This window comes from Spermophilus citellus, assembly GCF_964194105.1.
Source record: "Spermophilus citellus genome assembly, chromosome: 17".
NCBI classification, from domain to species: Eukaryota; Metazoa; Chordata; class Mammalia; order Rodentia; family Sciuridae; genus Spermophilus; species Spermophilus citellus.
In genome coordinates this window covers 71835157-71849437 of record NC_138199.1, presented here as the reverse complement: position 1 = coordinate 71849437, position 14281 = coordinate 71835157, and the positions used below count along the sequence as shown (strand labels likewise).

The window sequence follows — 14281 nt, the reverse complement described above, 5'->3', positions numbered from 1 at the left end:
AGGCCAGCCCGGGCAACTTATTGAGACCGTGTCTCAAAACAAAATTTCAAAAGAAGGGGTGAGATCCAGTTCAAAGGTGGCACACTCCTAGCTTCAATCCCCAGTACGGGGCGGAGCGGGGGAGGGGGGGGACACAAAGTGTGATTAGAATGGACATCCTCCTGTTGGTGTCACTGTCATTGCGTGGCCACACAGGTGGGCAGTTCTTTAAGTCTCTCTGAAAGCCCTTGATGTCTAGGCCATTTTTCCAAGTGTGGCTGTTCTCACTGGAACTTCCTCATGGTTTTCCATGGATTCTGTCCATTAAAATTTTCTCCGTCAATTTTGCCCATGGATAATCTATTTCCTTATGGGTGATGCTGCTTCAGCACTTTCTCACCCAGCTGTCTTGGAGGGGTGGGCTGTCCATCCCTCACCCCAGCCCTCCAAGATACGCCATCCAGGCCCTCATTCCTGGGGCTCACTGGCCCTTAGCCAGTTGGGCATGCAGCAGTGTGTGCCAAAAGAACATGGAACTGGCAGTTGGCTTCCCAAATGGCTTCCCAATTGGCTCCCTGGCCCTGCTTCCAGGGAGCTGGGTGACCTCGGCCGAGTTCCTCTGCCTCTTCCTGCTGTGGCTTTCTGATTGAAGACAGCATGGCGTGTTGTGCTCCAGCTTCACTCTCAGCCTAGGCAGCCTCACAGAGGCCCACCCCTCCCTCTGGGCTCACTCTGTTAGCAGAGCCACAGGCAAATCCAGGAAGTTGACCTCAGATCCAGAGCCACGCACAGGACACGGGACGCCCGAGCAGGTGTCGGGCAGAGCTGGTGTTTCTCGCCTCTCCTCTGTTCCTCCAGCCTAGGAATCCGACCACCTGGCTCTGGCCCTTGCGCTGCCATCTCTGCTCTGGGGCCTTAGTGCCCCTTCCTGTTGGACGGCACAGGTTGTCGCTGCTGAGCTACCTTTGCTGGTTGTCACAGGTGACGCGAGCCTGGCCATGCTGAGTGTTTGCAAAGCTCTTCAGTGCTCTTCAAATAAAAGGTGTTTTCTGTCTTTGGTTCCAGAGGGCCACAGACTTCTGGCTGCTATACAAATATTTGTTGATTTTAATTTAGGATTTGCCAGACCCAGAAGGAGCAGTGCCACTAGGCAACTCTGCCTGTCACCAAGACTGGCCACCAGGGAGAAGGTTGGGGCAGATCAGTAATGAGGGGCTGTGGGTTTGGAGGTTGGGGGCTCTTGTTGCCCCTAAGTAGCCAGCGAGATGGGGGACACGGGAAAGGAGATGATGGGTGAATCTTCCAGAGCATTCCTGTGACCGATGGCCGTGTAAAAACTACCCAGAAACCTAGTGGCTTAAAACAATAATTTATTTTCACCTCCCATGGTTGTGTGGGTTGGTGGGGCTCAGCTGGTGGGTTCTTCCTGGGGGTCCTCATGCAGGTGCGGTCAGGTGGCAGCTGAGACTGTGGTCATCTGAAGGCTCTGCTTGGCTGCATGTTCAAGACGGCAGCACAGGGTCCTCCCCGGGGCCTCCCTTCGCAATATGGCCATGCTGAAGTAGTAAGTGGCAGCTGACAACTCTAAGAACAGAGAGAAAGCGCCGGTCCTTGGGGGCTCAGTGGGGATCCAGCCGTGTCCCAGCTGTTTTAAGGCAGTCTCAAGCCAACCCACGGCCAAGGGGGTGGAGGAGGAGGGAAGGAAATGAAGGCCACCACCCCAAACAAGGGACAATGTCCATCCTTATGGCTCCTGAGCTGCCAGCCTAGAAGGGCTGTTGATGTGACCTGAGGACCTGGCTTTGGCGTCGGGTGTCAGGAGAGGCCTAAACCCCTGCCCAGGAAAGCCACTGGGGAGCCTCCCCCATTCCCCAGGTGCTTATGGTCGCCCAGGGCAGTGAGAATGAGGGCCCTGGAGCACCAAGGGGAGGGCCAAGACCAGAGGATCACAGCCAGCCGCCGGGTCCCTCTGCCAAGCCCTGCTCACAGCTTGACCAAGCAGTTGGACGGCTGTGTGGGGATGGCGTCTAATTATCTCCAGGAGCCGCGCAGGCCTGAGCACTGGGTTGACCGCGCAGTCCCTCTGTTGACCTGGCTGTCTCTCCCAGTGAAGAACTTGCCACCAGCCTCCTTTACTTGCATTCTTTTTTTTTTTAAAGAGTGAGAGAGAGGGAGAGAGAGAATTTTAATATTTATTTTTCAGTTCTTGGTGGACACAACATCTTTTTGTTGGTATGTGGTGCTGAGGATCGAACCCGGGCCGCACGCATGCCAGGCGAGCGCACTACCGCTTGAGCCACATCCCCAGCCCTACTTGCATTCTTCAGACCTAGAGGAGATGGCGCCATGCTTGGCCTTGCTCACCTCTCCTGTGAGTTTCCCTGGCCTCGCCGGTTCCTGGCTCCCAGCAGTGGCTTCCCTTGACCTGGCGTTGTGCCTCTGGCTTTCCAAGCCACCCCCTCCCCCCCACTGATTTCTCCCTTCCTTTGTCTCTTTGTCCATTCTCTCACCACAAAGCATCATTGTGTGCCTCAGAGCGGGCTGGGCCCGAGAGATACCAGGAACCACAAAGCCCGCGCATGATGTATTAGTCTCTTGTGGCTGCTATAACAAATTACTGAATACTGGGTGGCTTCCAATGACAACTTTATTCTCATATTTCTGGAGGCCAGAAATCCAAGATCAAGGTACTGCAGAATTGGTTCCTTCCGGGTGTCCCAAGGAAGAATCCATTCCTTGCTTTTCTCCCAACTTCTGGTGGCTGCCATTAATCCTCGGCACTCCTTGACTTTTAGACATGTAACCCCAATTCATGCCTCTGTCATTACATGGCCTCCTCTAAGTCTCCTAGGATCCTCTGGTTCCCATAGTGATAGTCTCTGTAGATTTAGGGCCCATCCTGATCTAGTACCATTTTATCTCAATCCTTTTCTTAATTATATCTATATAGATCCCAAAAAGGTCACATTCTGAGGTTCCCAGTGGACATATAAAATTTCAAGGGACACCAGCCAACCTTTTACAAATGGCCTCTGGATGTTTGTGCCAAAGGTCTTTCTGTTCAGGACAGTCTCAGTGTTCCCAGAAAAGACTGGCAGGTGTACCAGAGATAGGGCCCCCCAGCTGAGCTCACGGTGTCTCAGAAGCAACCACGTCCTTCCTCTGCATAAATGGAAGCAAGTTATTGCACTGGGAACCAGTTTTCCTGTCGTCTTCAGAAGGCCCAGGTCCCTTGCTCATGCCCGTTCTTTTCTGGTACAATGGCCTTCATGGTCCCTTTTGAGAATAGCTACGTCTGTGTGCCCTTGGGCCACTCATTGCTTCTCTGAACCTTGATTTCCTCACTGGTAAAATGAGCTGCTTCAGAGTTTTGTAATGAATAAGAGGTCACTTAGCATCTCCAAGCCCATGGGAGGTGCCCAATGAGCAACCCAGCAGTCACCCGTCATGGCCACAGGTCTGGTTCTGCCTGTGTTTGCCAGGTATTGTGTTAAGTGTTTCATGGGGTTATCTGATCTAAACTCCAGAGCACCAGGAGCCAAGTACGATTTTTATCTCCCTGTTTTCAAACAAGGAGACCAAAGCTTAGTGAGATTAAGTAACTTGCCCAGGGCCACTTGGTAAAGGGCAGCAGATCTGAAGTTTAAACCCCCTTGTGCCAGCTACTGATGGATCCTAAGCCCAAGGCCATATGATAAGAATATATATATGTGTGTGTGTGTGTGTGTGTGTGTATCTGGCTAGGCACTTACCTGTGATCCCAGCTACTTGGGAGGCTGACTCAGGAGGATCACAAGTTCAAGACTGGCCTGGGAAACTTGGCGAGACCCTGCCTCAAGGTAAAAAATAAAAAGGACTGAGGATGTAGGTCAGTGGTGGAGCACTTGTAGCAAGCCTGAAGCCCTGGTTCAATCCCTAGTGCCAGGAGGCCCCATGGCCCCCTCCCCAAGCATCCTGCATGCCTGCAAGGTGGACCATCCCTTGTTTTATCTGCACGAACCCTCTGTGGCCGACCTTGTTGACTTATGGGTCTGCAAACCTGTTCACAGGGGAGGCATTTATCAAAGGTTAATTACAGTGGGTGGATGAGGGGTGCTTTCCTAGAGGGCTCTCCAGCAAACAGCTGCTTCCCCTTCTCCTTGCATGCGTGCCAAACCCTCTTGCTCTCAACCTTGACGGACAGCCGGGCGTTGGGGCACCTGCAGTTCCAGAATCCAGGAGGAACAGCTGGCCCTAAAGGTACACGGACCTGCCCTTGGGGAGGGGTCTGGTAAAGTAGAGCAGGGATCAGCAAACTGCGTGTCACAGGACACCTCTGGACCACCATTTGTTCTTTTAAATAAAGTTTTATTGGAACACAGCCATGCTGACTTGCTGACACATTGACTGCATCTGCTTTCTTTCACTGTGCAATGACAGAGTTGTATAGTTGGATGGAGACCACACGGTCACTAAGTCAAATATCTTTGCTATTTGGCCCTTTCCAGAAATAATTCGCACCCCCCTGTCTTAGGGAAGTATCATATCCTCTGGCTTCTGCATCCCAGGGTTCCTGTCTGGGCTTCTGTTGGGGCAGATAGAGGAGGCCAGAGATTTGGGTTGGCGAGGGTGTGTTAGTGTTTGTCTCAACCTGATGGCGTGGACTTGTTCAGGACCCAGCAGGGTGGGGTGCTTAGGTGATGTTGACCCAAGGTCTGTGTCCTCCTTCATCCCAGCCCTGAGACTGCCACTGGCAGCTGGGCAGCTACAGCCCTCTCAGGCTTTGGGCAGCCACTAGCATAGGACAACTGGTCCCCGCAGCCCAGGACAGGGCAGGTCTTGTTTCCAGCACCCAAGGAATTCCCTGCACCCGTGCCCCCCACTGCCTGGAGCCCAGGGGTAGGAGGTGACTTCCCTCCAAGCCCCTGGACTGAGAATAGCTGCAACTTGATCTCAGCTGAACAACTTGTCACCTGGGTTGTGCGGCTGGCTGGAGGGCCTGGCCGTCCCTGCCCTCCTGTCATTGGTCAGAGGGACAGTCATTTGGGACTGACTGATGATAGCTGCCTAAGCAGTCATCTCCTGACTTGGTCTCTTTTCTTACTCCTGGGGTGTCCTGGGTTCTTCATGGGCTGTGACCCTGCCACTTTCCAGATCTGGCAGGGGATCTAGGAAAGGAGGGCCTGTCCTGAGGGGACTGCAGCCACATAAGGCAAACAGAGCACCTTCCCGCTCCTGCCAGGGGCTTCAAACAGCAAATAAACAAATATAGATGCACACGACCCCATTCCTCCTGACTGCTTGGTGCAGTGTGCCAGCCCCGGCTGTGCCTTTGGGCACTGTGTCCTGCTGGCCGAGGCTGACCACAGTGCCTGCTGGAGCCATTGACATGCCCAGAACCCCGAGGGCAGCCAGCTCCTGGGGAGGGCGGCCTCGGCGTCCGGCCCCTTTACTCCAGCGGGCTGCAGCCCCAGCGACTGATTTTTCACAAAGTGTGTTCTGTGTTGACTCTGTGCTGCCCTGCAGTGTCCCTCGCTCTGGCACTGCTTGGCCTGCCCCAGGCTGCTCTGCAGATTGCCAGGGAGGAACATACGTGCCTTACCTGGGAGGCCCGGGGAGCGGGGAGGAGCCCTGCCATCTCATCTCCCACCCCAGCTGACTTCACCAGCACCTCAGATTTCAAGTATGCAGGGACTCGGCGGTTATGCTGTGATGTCCATGTGATACACGCAGGGCTCCGTGACCCAGTACACAGGCTTCGAAGAGTGACTGGTGCTTAAGGGTGGAGATTTTGCAGACCAGAGTGTGTTGTTGCATGACCATATTTAGGCACTGTGTTGTTGCATGACCATATTTAGGCACTTCACCCTGTTTTTGGTTTGCTTTGGTTTTTAGTGCTGGGGGTTGAACCCAGGGCCTTGCACATGCAAAACACACTCTCGACCACTGAGTTATGCCCCCAGCCCTACACACTGTTTAACCATAAAAAGAATTCATACATGTTGAGAATTTGGAAACGAGATCAGAACTGATGGAAGAGGAAAGTAGAAATCCCCAGGATCCACTCATTCTCCAGAGAAGCAACTCAGAACAGTTGGGGCCGTGTCTTTCCGGAATATTCTTTGTGATTGACCATTTGCATCTTGCAATAATTCTACGAGATGGGCAGATCAGATTGCAGAGTGGCCAGTTTACAGGTGAGCCAAGAGGCCCAAGGAAGTCAAACTCCCTGCCCAGGTCCAGCTGCCAGCCAGGTGCAGACTGGGAGGAGCAATCAGGGCATGCCAGGCCACGCCCACTACTCTTGCCCCTGGGATTGGCTGCCCCAATGAGTGGCCCAGGCTTTCTTTTCCCCAAGCGGATCACCTCATTGCACAAGCAGAAAACTCGGAGGCCTCCTTTCAGGTAGTAAACAAAGCAATATTGGCACAGAGTGACCAGATCAGAGAGGACTTTGCTCTCTGGTAAGGAGGTCTGGAGCCTGCAGTCTTCTCAGAGGCAGAGTCTGGGGATCTAGGAGCCAGGGGCTGGGGGACAGCAGGCTCAGCCCTGCCAGTCCCAATAACAGCAGAACTAGCAGTTCCCACTCCCTCAGCTGAGCTCTCGGCTTTGGTGACTGGAGGGCAATGTATTCAGAGCTGCCAATCACAGAGCAAGATGAAGTCCCACTCTCCTACTGTAGAGGTTGTGTGTGCGGTTTCTGGTAAGTTATTTGACCAGGTGACAAACATGTTTCAAGCAGATCAGTGATATCTTGCAGACAAGTCAGAAGTATTGTTACGGTTTTACTGTCAAAAAGGGAATGAAGTTGGCCTTGCAAAGTGGTGGAGAGAGCATTTATTAGTCTGAGTCTTTTCATAAACCCTCTGTAGTGAGTGAGAAGCCAATTTGCATCCTGCTATTTTCCTCAGGCAAAAGACCATCTGTTCTCCCAGGAAACAGGTGAATGGCTGCTCTTGAGTTTTCTATAAAATTGGCATTTCTCCTCTATTCCCAGAACTTACCCAAAGGTTCTATCCAGACAGGTGGGTGTAAAGTCCTACCTAGAACAAAGAAACACAGCTGGGGTCTCAGACATCTGTACCCCGTGAAAACAAATTTTTTTAAAAAGCAAGGTGGTAGAGGGAGACAAAACGATTCTATCATTTCTGTGGAAGGGCAAAGGAACTGGGATAACCAAGACCAGCTGGGTACCGTGGTGCTCACCTGTGACCCCAATGTCTCGGGAGGCCAGCTTCCGCAGCTTATCGAGAACGTCTCTCAAAATAAAAAATAAAAAGGATTGAGCATGTAGCTTGGAGATGGATGGGCCCTGGGTTCAGGCCCCTGGATGGATGAATGAATGGATGGGTGATTAGTGGATGAATAAATAAATACAGTTTAAAAATAACCATCACACCACCCTATTTTAAGGGTTAGTAGGAAGCTCTTGGTATCACAGAGCCAGTCCTGTCTTTGCTTTTCTCCTTTTGCAGTGCTAAGTAATGAACCCAGGCCCGAGTGGCAAGTGCCATACCCTGGGCAACATCCCCAGCCAAAATGAACAATTTTTGCCTTTTGCTGGGTGTGATGGGGCATGCCTTGAATTCCAGAGATTCAGGAGGCTGAAGCAGGAGGATTGCAAGTTTGAAGTCAGCGTGGTCCACCTCATGAGATGCTGTCTCAAAATAAAAAGGGCTAGGGGTGTGGCTCAGTGCTGGAGGGCCCCTGGGTTGAATCCCCAGCACCCCTCCAAACACACACATGACCCTTAAGAGAATGAAAAGACAGCGGAAAATACAAATCACATATTTCACACACGGAAACCCTCTATCCATAATATAGAAAGACTTCTCGAAATTTGACAGCAAGGAACAACCTAATTTTAAAAATGGGCAAAAGACTTGAACAGATACTTCACCAAAGAAGACACACAGATGGCAAATAAGCACATAAAAATATATTCAACATCATTAGCCACTAAGGAAATGCAAATTAAAACTGTGATAAGCTATCACTACACGCCCATTGTAATGACTCAAATAAGAAGACCCACGGTAGCAGGCCCCGGCAGAGATGTGAGTTTCCCAGAAACCAGAGGCTTGGTTGTGGGGGATGCGACATGGTTAACTCGGGCTGGGTGAAGCTCAGTGGTAGAGCTCTTGCCCAGCATGCTGCGTCCAATCCCTGAGTCCTGGGAGAAAAAGAAAAGTGTGTGTGTGTGTGTGTGTGTGTGTGTGTGTGTGTGGTGGGGGGTAAAGGCATCTGGAAGATGGTTTGTAGATTCCCTGTAGAGCTCAACACACCAGCGGGCTCAGCCCCAGGTGCCCGCCCCCCCGCCCCCAGCAGGGATCCTCAGCCTGAGCAACACTGATACTTGGGGCCAGATCCTTGATGGCCCTGGGGCTGTCCTCTGGGTCTAAGGTGTTGAGCTGCCTCCCTGACCTCTACTCACTAGAGCCAGCAGCACCCCCACCTTGTGACAGTCTAAAATACTTTGCCAGCTGCTTCCGGGGGGGCCAACTGCCTCCTATTGAGAACATTGCCCTGGAAAAATGAAAACTTTGGTTCTCATAAAAGCCTTTGCACAAATATCTAGAGCAGCTCTATTCACAGTCACCCAAACCTGGGAAAAACCCCAATGTCCTTCAGAGAATGAACGAATACACAAACCCTGGCAGGCCCAGACGGCGGACACCACGCAGTAACAGAGCAATGAACTTCAGACATGCAGACGCTGGGACGACTCTTACAGGCGGGATTCCCAAGGGGGAACCTGTCAAAAGGTTAATGCTGCATAATTTTGTTTCTGTGACATTCTCAAACAAACAAACAAACAAAAACTACAGTAATAACACATCCAGGGGTGCAGCAGGGGCTAAGGGTGGCTCCCCAACGGAGCTGCTTGAGAGAGGAGTTGGCAGTGGAACTGTTCTGTATCCTGACTGGGGTGGTGGTTCTGTGAATTTAAACACACACACACACACACACACACACACACACACAGTTTTATTATTATGTTATTCAGAGTTCTGTTACTATCACAAAGTACCTGAGAAAATGAACTAAAAAGAGAAAATATTTGTTTTGGCTCACAGTATGAGATTTAAGTCTGAGATCTGGCCCTATCGCCTAGGGGCCTGTGTTGAGGCCATATACCAGGGTGGGAACACTTGGCAGAGGAAGGCACTCACCTCATGGTGGCCAGAAAGCAAAGAGAAAAAGAAGAAGAAGGACCAGCATCTCGATTTTTCCCTAAAGGGAATGCTTCCAATGACCTATCTTTCTTCTGCTAGGCTCCACCTCCAAAGGTCTACACCTCCCAGGAGCCCACGGACTGTGACCACACCATCAACACAGGGGCTTTGGGGACATTCAAGATTCCAATGATAGCACTATGTGTTAATTCTAAAACTAAAATAAGAACAAGGAAGGGGAGGCTGGACTAAGAAGAACACGTGTTTTTCCTGCCAATCTTTTCCTTCCTTTTCCTTCTTTAAAGGGTGACGTCTGGCTAAGGGCTCAGTGTTCAGCCCTTAGAAGAGGTGGAGAAGAGGGAGAAGTCCTGTCATTCACTAGCCTTTCCCCCTCCTTTGCCCATTTCTGGGTGATTGTAACCTCCAGAGGAAACAAACATTTGAATATGTAAGTGGAAGGAGGGTGAGAAAATTCAGAATGGGGTTCCCACATTCACCACCCTCCCCTGCTGGCTGGGCTGGCCAGGTTCCCAGGTAGCTGAGAGCCAGCTCTGGGGCAGGAAGGAAAAGCTAGAGAAGGAATCCGAGAAGGGAAGGAGAGAAGAACCTGGGCAGGTGGGCGATGCAAAACAAGTGCTGGAGTAAATGCAATTTTTTTTTTAAAGAGAGAGTGAGAGAGGAGAGAGAGAGATAGAGAGTTTTTAATATTTATTTTTTAGTTTTCTGCGGACACAACATCTTTGTTGGTATGTGGTGCTGAGGATCGAACCCGGGCCGCACACATGTCAGGCGAGTGCGCTACCGCTTTAGCCACATCCCCAGCCCCCCCTTTTTTTTTTGTACAAGAGTTGTAAGCAGCCAGCAAGCCACAGTAGAGCAGGAAACTTGGTCTGTTTGAACACTGGGCTACTGTTTTCTTAGCCCTTAGGTCATTTAACCCCCAGAGCTGGGTTCTATGATTGTTCTATTTTATCAATGAAGCAACTGAAAGTCAGTCTCAGCCCATTCAGGCTGCTATAACAAGATCTGTTAGAACAGGGAATTTACAGGTTACAAAAGTGCATTACCCACAGTTCTGGAGGCTAGGAAGTCCAAGGTCAGGATCCTAGCAGATCTGGTGTTGGGGGAGAGCTCACTATCTGCTTCAAAGATGACATCTTCTTTCTGAGTCCTCATGTGGCAGAAGGGGTGGACAAGTTCCCCTTTGGCCTCTTTAAAAAGGCACTAGTCACCTCTTAAAGCCCTACCTTTCAATACTATCACATGGGGGATTAAATTTCAGTACAAGAATTTTGGGGGACACAAACATACACACCTCAGCATGGCCTAATAAGCAACCTGATGCAGAGGACTCAGAATTTGATGCCACCCACTGACAGTTGGTCTAAGCCAGTATACACCGTGGTCTGGATGATGTTCTGGGTGGAAATGGGGACATAGTGACTGCAGCTCTCAGGACTCTCCTGAATGAGGGAGAAAAGGGCACATGATAGGGATCTCAAAAGCTGGACTCGAGTCCTGGCTCTGCCACTTGTTGTGTGATTTCCAAGAAGTCACTTTGCTTCTCTGAACCTCCATTTCTTCATTTGAAAACACCAGACTGTCCTGAGGATTGAATGGGGCAGCACAAATGGAAATATTTATAAAATATGACAGATGGTATGAACATAAAGTGGAACGAATGCTCTCCCCCCTCCACCACTTCATTCTGTCCTGGAACTTGCTCATTTTCAAATACTGGGGTCAAACTGGCTCACACCTGTCATCCTAGCTACTCAGGAGGCTGATGCAGGACAGTTACAAGTTTGAAGCCAGCCTGGGCATTGTGCCAAGATCCTGTCTCAAAATAAAAATTTGAAAAGGGTCAAGGAGATAGCTGAGTAGTAATGTGCCTGGGGGGTTCAATCCCTAGGACCCCTAAATATATGAATAAATAAACAAATGCAAGCAAACATAACAGAAATATTATTTTCATTAAGGAGCTGGGGGTCACATATTTTAAATTGCATTTATTGTTTCAGTAGGTAACCTGTTCACAGAGCTCAAAAATTTCAAGTTACAAAAATCTGTATCAAAAACGCTCTTCTAGGGTCTGGGGTTGTGGCTCAGCAGTAGAGCGCTGGCCTAGCACACGGGAGGCCCTGGGTTTCAATCCTCAGCGCCACATAAAAATAAATAAATTAAAAACAAACAAACAAACAAACAAACAAACAAACAATAACCAAAACAACCCCCCCCATAGGGCCAATTCGGCCAGTTTCCTGGGGGTGCATTCAGAGACACACCTCCCCACGCACAGCTGGGAGCATGCGCAACACTGCTCCTTGGCCCGCCCAGCGGTAGGTGCCCCTTCGTCTGCTCTGAATCCAGCGAGCCCCCCACGACCCGTTCTGCTCCTGGACTTCGTATCTAAGGCCAGGTCCCGTATCCATGCCGCCCTGGCTCTGGTTCTTTGCTCCACCCAGGCGCATGGCCCAAGTGTGGACCACGTCCCGTGGAGGGCACCTGCAGCCCTTCATCAGGTATACACGCCCAGCTCGGCCATTTCACAAAGGCACCCACGTAGCTGGATGTGGCCTTTCTAGAAGTGGGTTTGCTGGGTCAAAGTCTGTGTCCTTGGTGGGCACTGCCGGGTGGCCTCCGCGGAGGACGGATCAGCTTACAGCGCTGTGGCGGAGCCGAGCGCCTCTTCCCGCCCGTGCCAACTGGGCACATCACCAGCCTTCCTCTTTGCCAAGTGGCTCGGTGGACAGTGGGGTCTGGTGTGGCTTCGGTGCACTTCTCCTACCCTCAGTGAGGCTGAGCATCTTTTCGGTGCTTACCCCTGCGATTGCCCCTGTTCCTCTCCATACACAACCCACGGCCAAGGCGGCGCTGTTTCTGTCCTCGGCTTCTCGCTGAGTCACTCCCAAGAGGGAAAGGGCAGCGGGCTCAGGTTATTTCTGCCCCTGAAGCCATCGAGCTGCCAGTCCTGGGAAGACCTTGGGCTCTGGTATTTCCTATCGCCCAGCACTCTGGACTTTGCACCTGTCAAGCTGGGGCTTCTCCCTGGGAGGGATGGGGCTTGCAGGTATGGATCAGTTCTGATATGTTTGCAAACTGATCAAGGAAAGAACCCAGGGCAGGGGGCTGGGGATGTGGCTCAGGCGGTAGCTTGCTCGCCTGGCATGCTCAGGGCACTGGGTTCAATCCTCAACCACCGAAAGCTGAAAAATAAATATTAAAAAATTCCTCTCTCTCTTAGAAAGAAAGAAAAGAAAGAAAGAAAAGAAAGAAAAGAAAGAAAGAAAGAAAGAAAGAAAGAAAGAAAGAGAGAGAGAGAGAGAACCCCAGGACAGATTGGGAGAGGGGACAGTTGGAAGGAATTCATACCAAGGTCCTCAATTTTTGATGGAGGGTTGAACCCGGGGCACTCTACCACTGAGCCACATCCCCAGCCCTTTTTACATTGTTTTATTAAGTTGCTGGGGCTGACCTTGAACTTGGAATCCTCCTGCCTCAGTCTCCCAAGTAGCTGGGATTGTAGGCTTGGGCCACCAAGCTGCTTTAAGTGACAAAATCACAGGAACCAGGCTGAGTGTAGAGAAGGGGAATGAGTTGGTAGATAGGACAGGGGGTGGAGGAGAGTGAGCCACAGGGAAGGGATGGGAAAGAGGAAATGTTCTCCCTAGAGACACACAAGATGCAGCTCACAGCACCCACGCCAGGCAGGCCCCAAAGCTCTGCAAGATTATTGCTAAGGGCAGCCTGGAGTCAAAACTACAGATGCCCTTTTGCTGAGCATAAAGAATTCAGGCCATCATGTGACCAGACCAGTTAAAGGTCTGGAGAATCCTTGTTGGCCACTGACCCTCCCTGAGTGGGGGTTCTCAGCATCCTTGGAGACGCACAGGTCAGGCTATTGTAACTTGACTTCCTTGCAGGGCCCTGTGTGGCTGGCTGAATCTAGCTCACAGAAGGACAGGAGGAGCCAGTGGCTGGATTCCTGGGCCCCTGGGGAGTCTGCAGCCTGTTATTTCCTGATTCAAACAAACAGCAGATTTGTTCTGGAAGTTGCTGAGGCAGAATCCTTCTGGAGCCCCTTGAAGGATGGGCCTTGTCATTTTATAACCTCCAGAGTATCTGATCCCATAAAGGAGCCAGCCTCTGTGTCTTGGAGCTGCAGCAGAGACCCCAGAGAGCATGGGCTTGCTCTGGGCTCAGCTACCATCCTCTCTTCTCTCCTTGGCTGAAACCTGCCATCCAGAGCCACGCTTCAGGGCTGGGACCGTAGTTCAGTGGTAATGCACTGGCCTAGCCGTATGTGAGGCCCTGGGTTCCATCCCCAGCACCGCAAAACAACAACAGGTTCATCTGAATAGAGCCAAACTTCAGAAATAGATAGCTCCTTTGTATCCTGAGCCCCCCTGTGGTCCATTCTAGGGCTCCCCATGGGAGAAGTAGCCTGGGTGGCAGGTTGGAAGGGCCCGGCTGCCTTTCTGCAGCGCAATCTTCTGTGTCTTCCCAAAGCCCCAGTATGAAGCCAAGTTTTCAAGAGCTGTGATCATGGATGCCTTCCTCCTCTGCTCCTCAGCCTCCCTGGGGGGAAAGTACAACAAGCTGAGGTTGTCCCTGAGGCCACCAAGAAATGCTTAATTGCTTTCTGAGAGAATTGTCCCCCACCCCCTTCTGGTTCTCCACTGCTCCCTCCACCTCTTCCCCAACCTCTGGAGGCTCTTGCTCAGGGAGTTGGAGCTGAAGACACAAACTCGCTGGCTGCGTCCCAAGTCACCGAGAGCCATGTGCGGAAGAGCAGCTTGCCTCTCCAAATATACTGCACCACCTTTGCTGAAAAAAGAATCCTATGTTTGGGGGAATAAATGTGCATTTTGCTGGGAGCCAGGCACTCATCGGCAGCAGATGGATGGTGGCCCAGCCCGGCGGAGTGGGCCAGACTTCAGAGCAAGCCGACGGTGTGAAGCCAGGCAGGGGTGGGAGCCAGCCAAGGGAGGTGAGTACAGGGAGAGCTGCAGCTTTTCATCTGGGAGCTTTGTCAGCATCTTGTGCAACTTGATTTAGGGGGAAGGCCGAGCAGAGGGATGTGCCTCGTGAAGAGGAGTAGGCGAACAGGCACCCCAAGCGGGCTCCCAAATAGATCATGGTTCAAA

General features: G+C 51.4%; 1 long non-coding RNA gene across 1 annotated transcript; it reads right to left on the bottom strand.

Annotated features, from left to right (window-relative positions):
* Positions 1 to 1332: 1332 nt before the first annotated feature.
* On the bottom strand, positions 1333 to 5723 carry LOC308635604. Its single transcript, XR_014019214.1, has 3 exons — positions 5561 to 5723; positions 3732 to 3808; positions 1333 to 1563 (listed from the first exon to the last, which is right to left on the bottom strand). It is a non-coding gene; the product is annotated as an uncharacterized lncRNA (long non-coding RNA).
* Positions 5724 to 14281: the final 8558 nt, after the last annotated feature.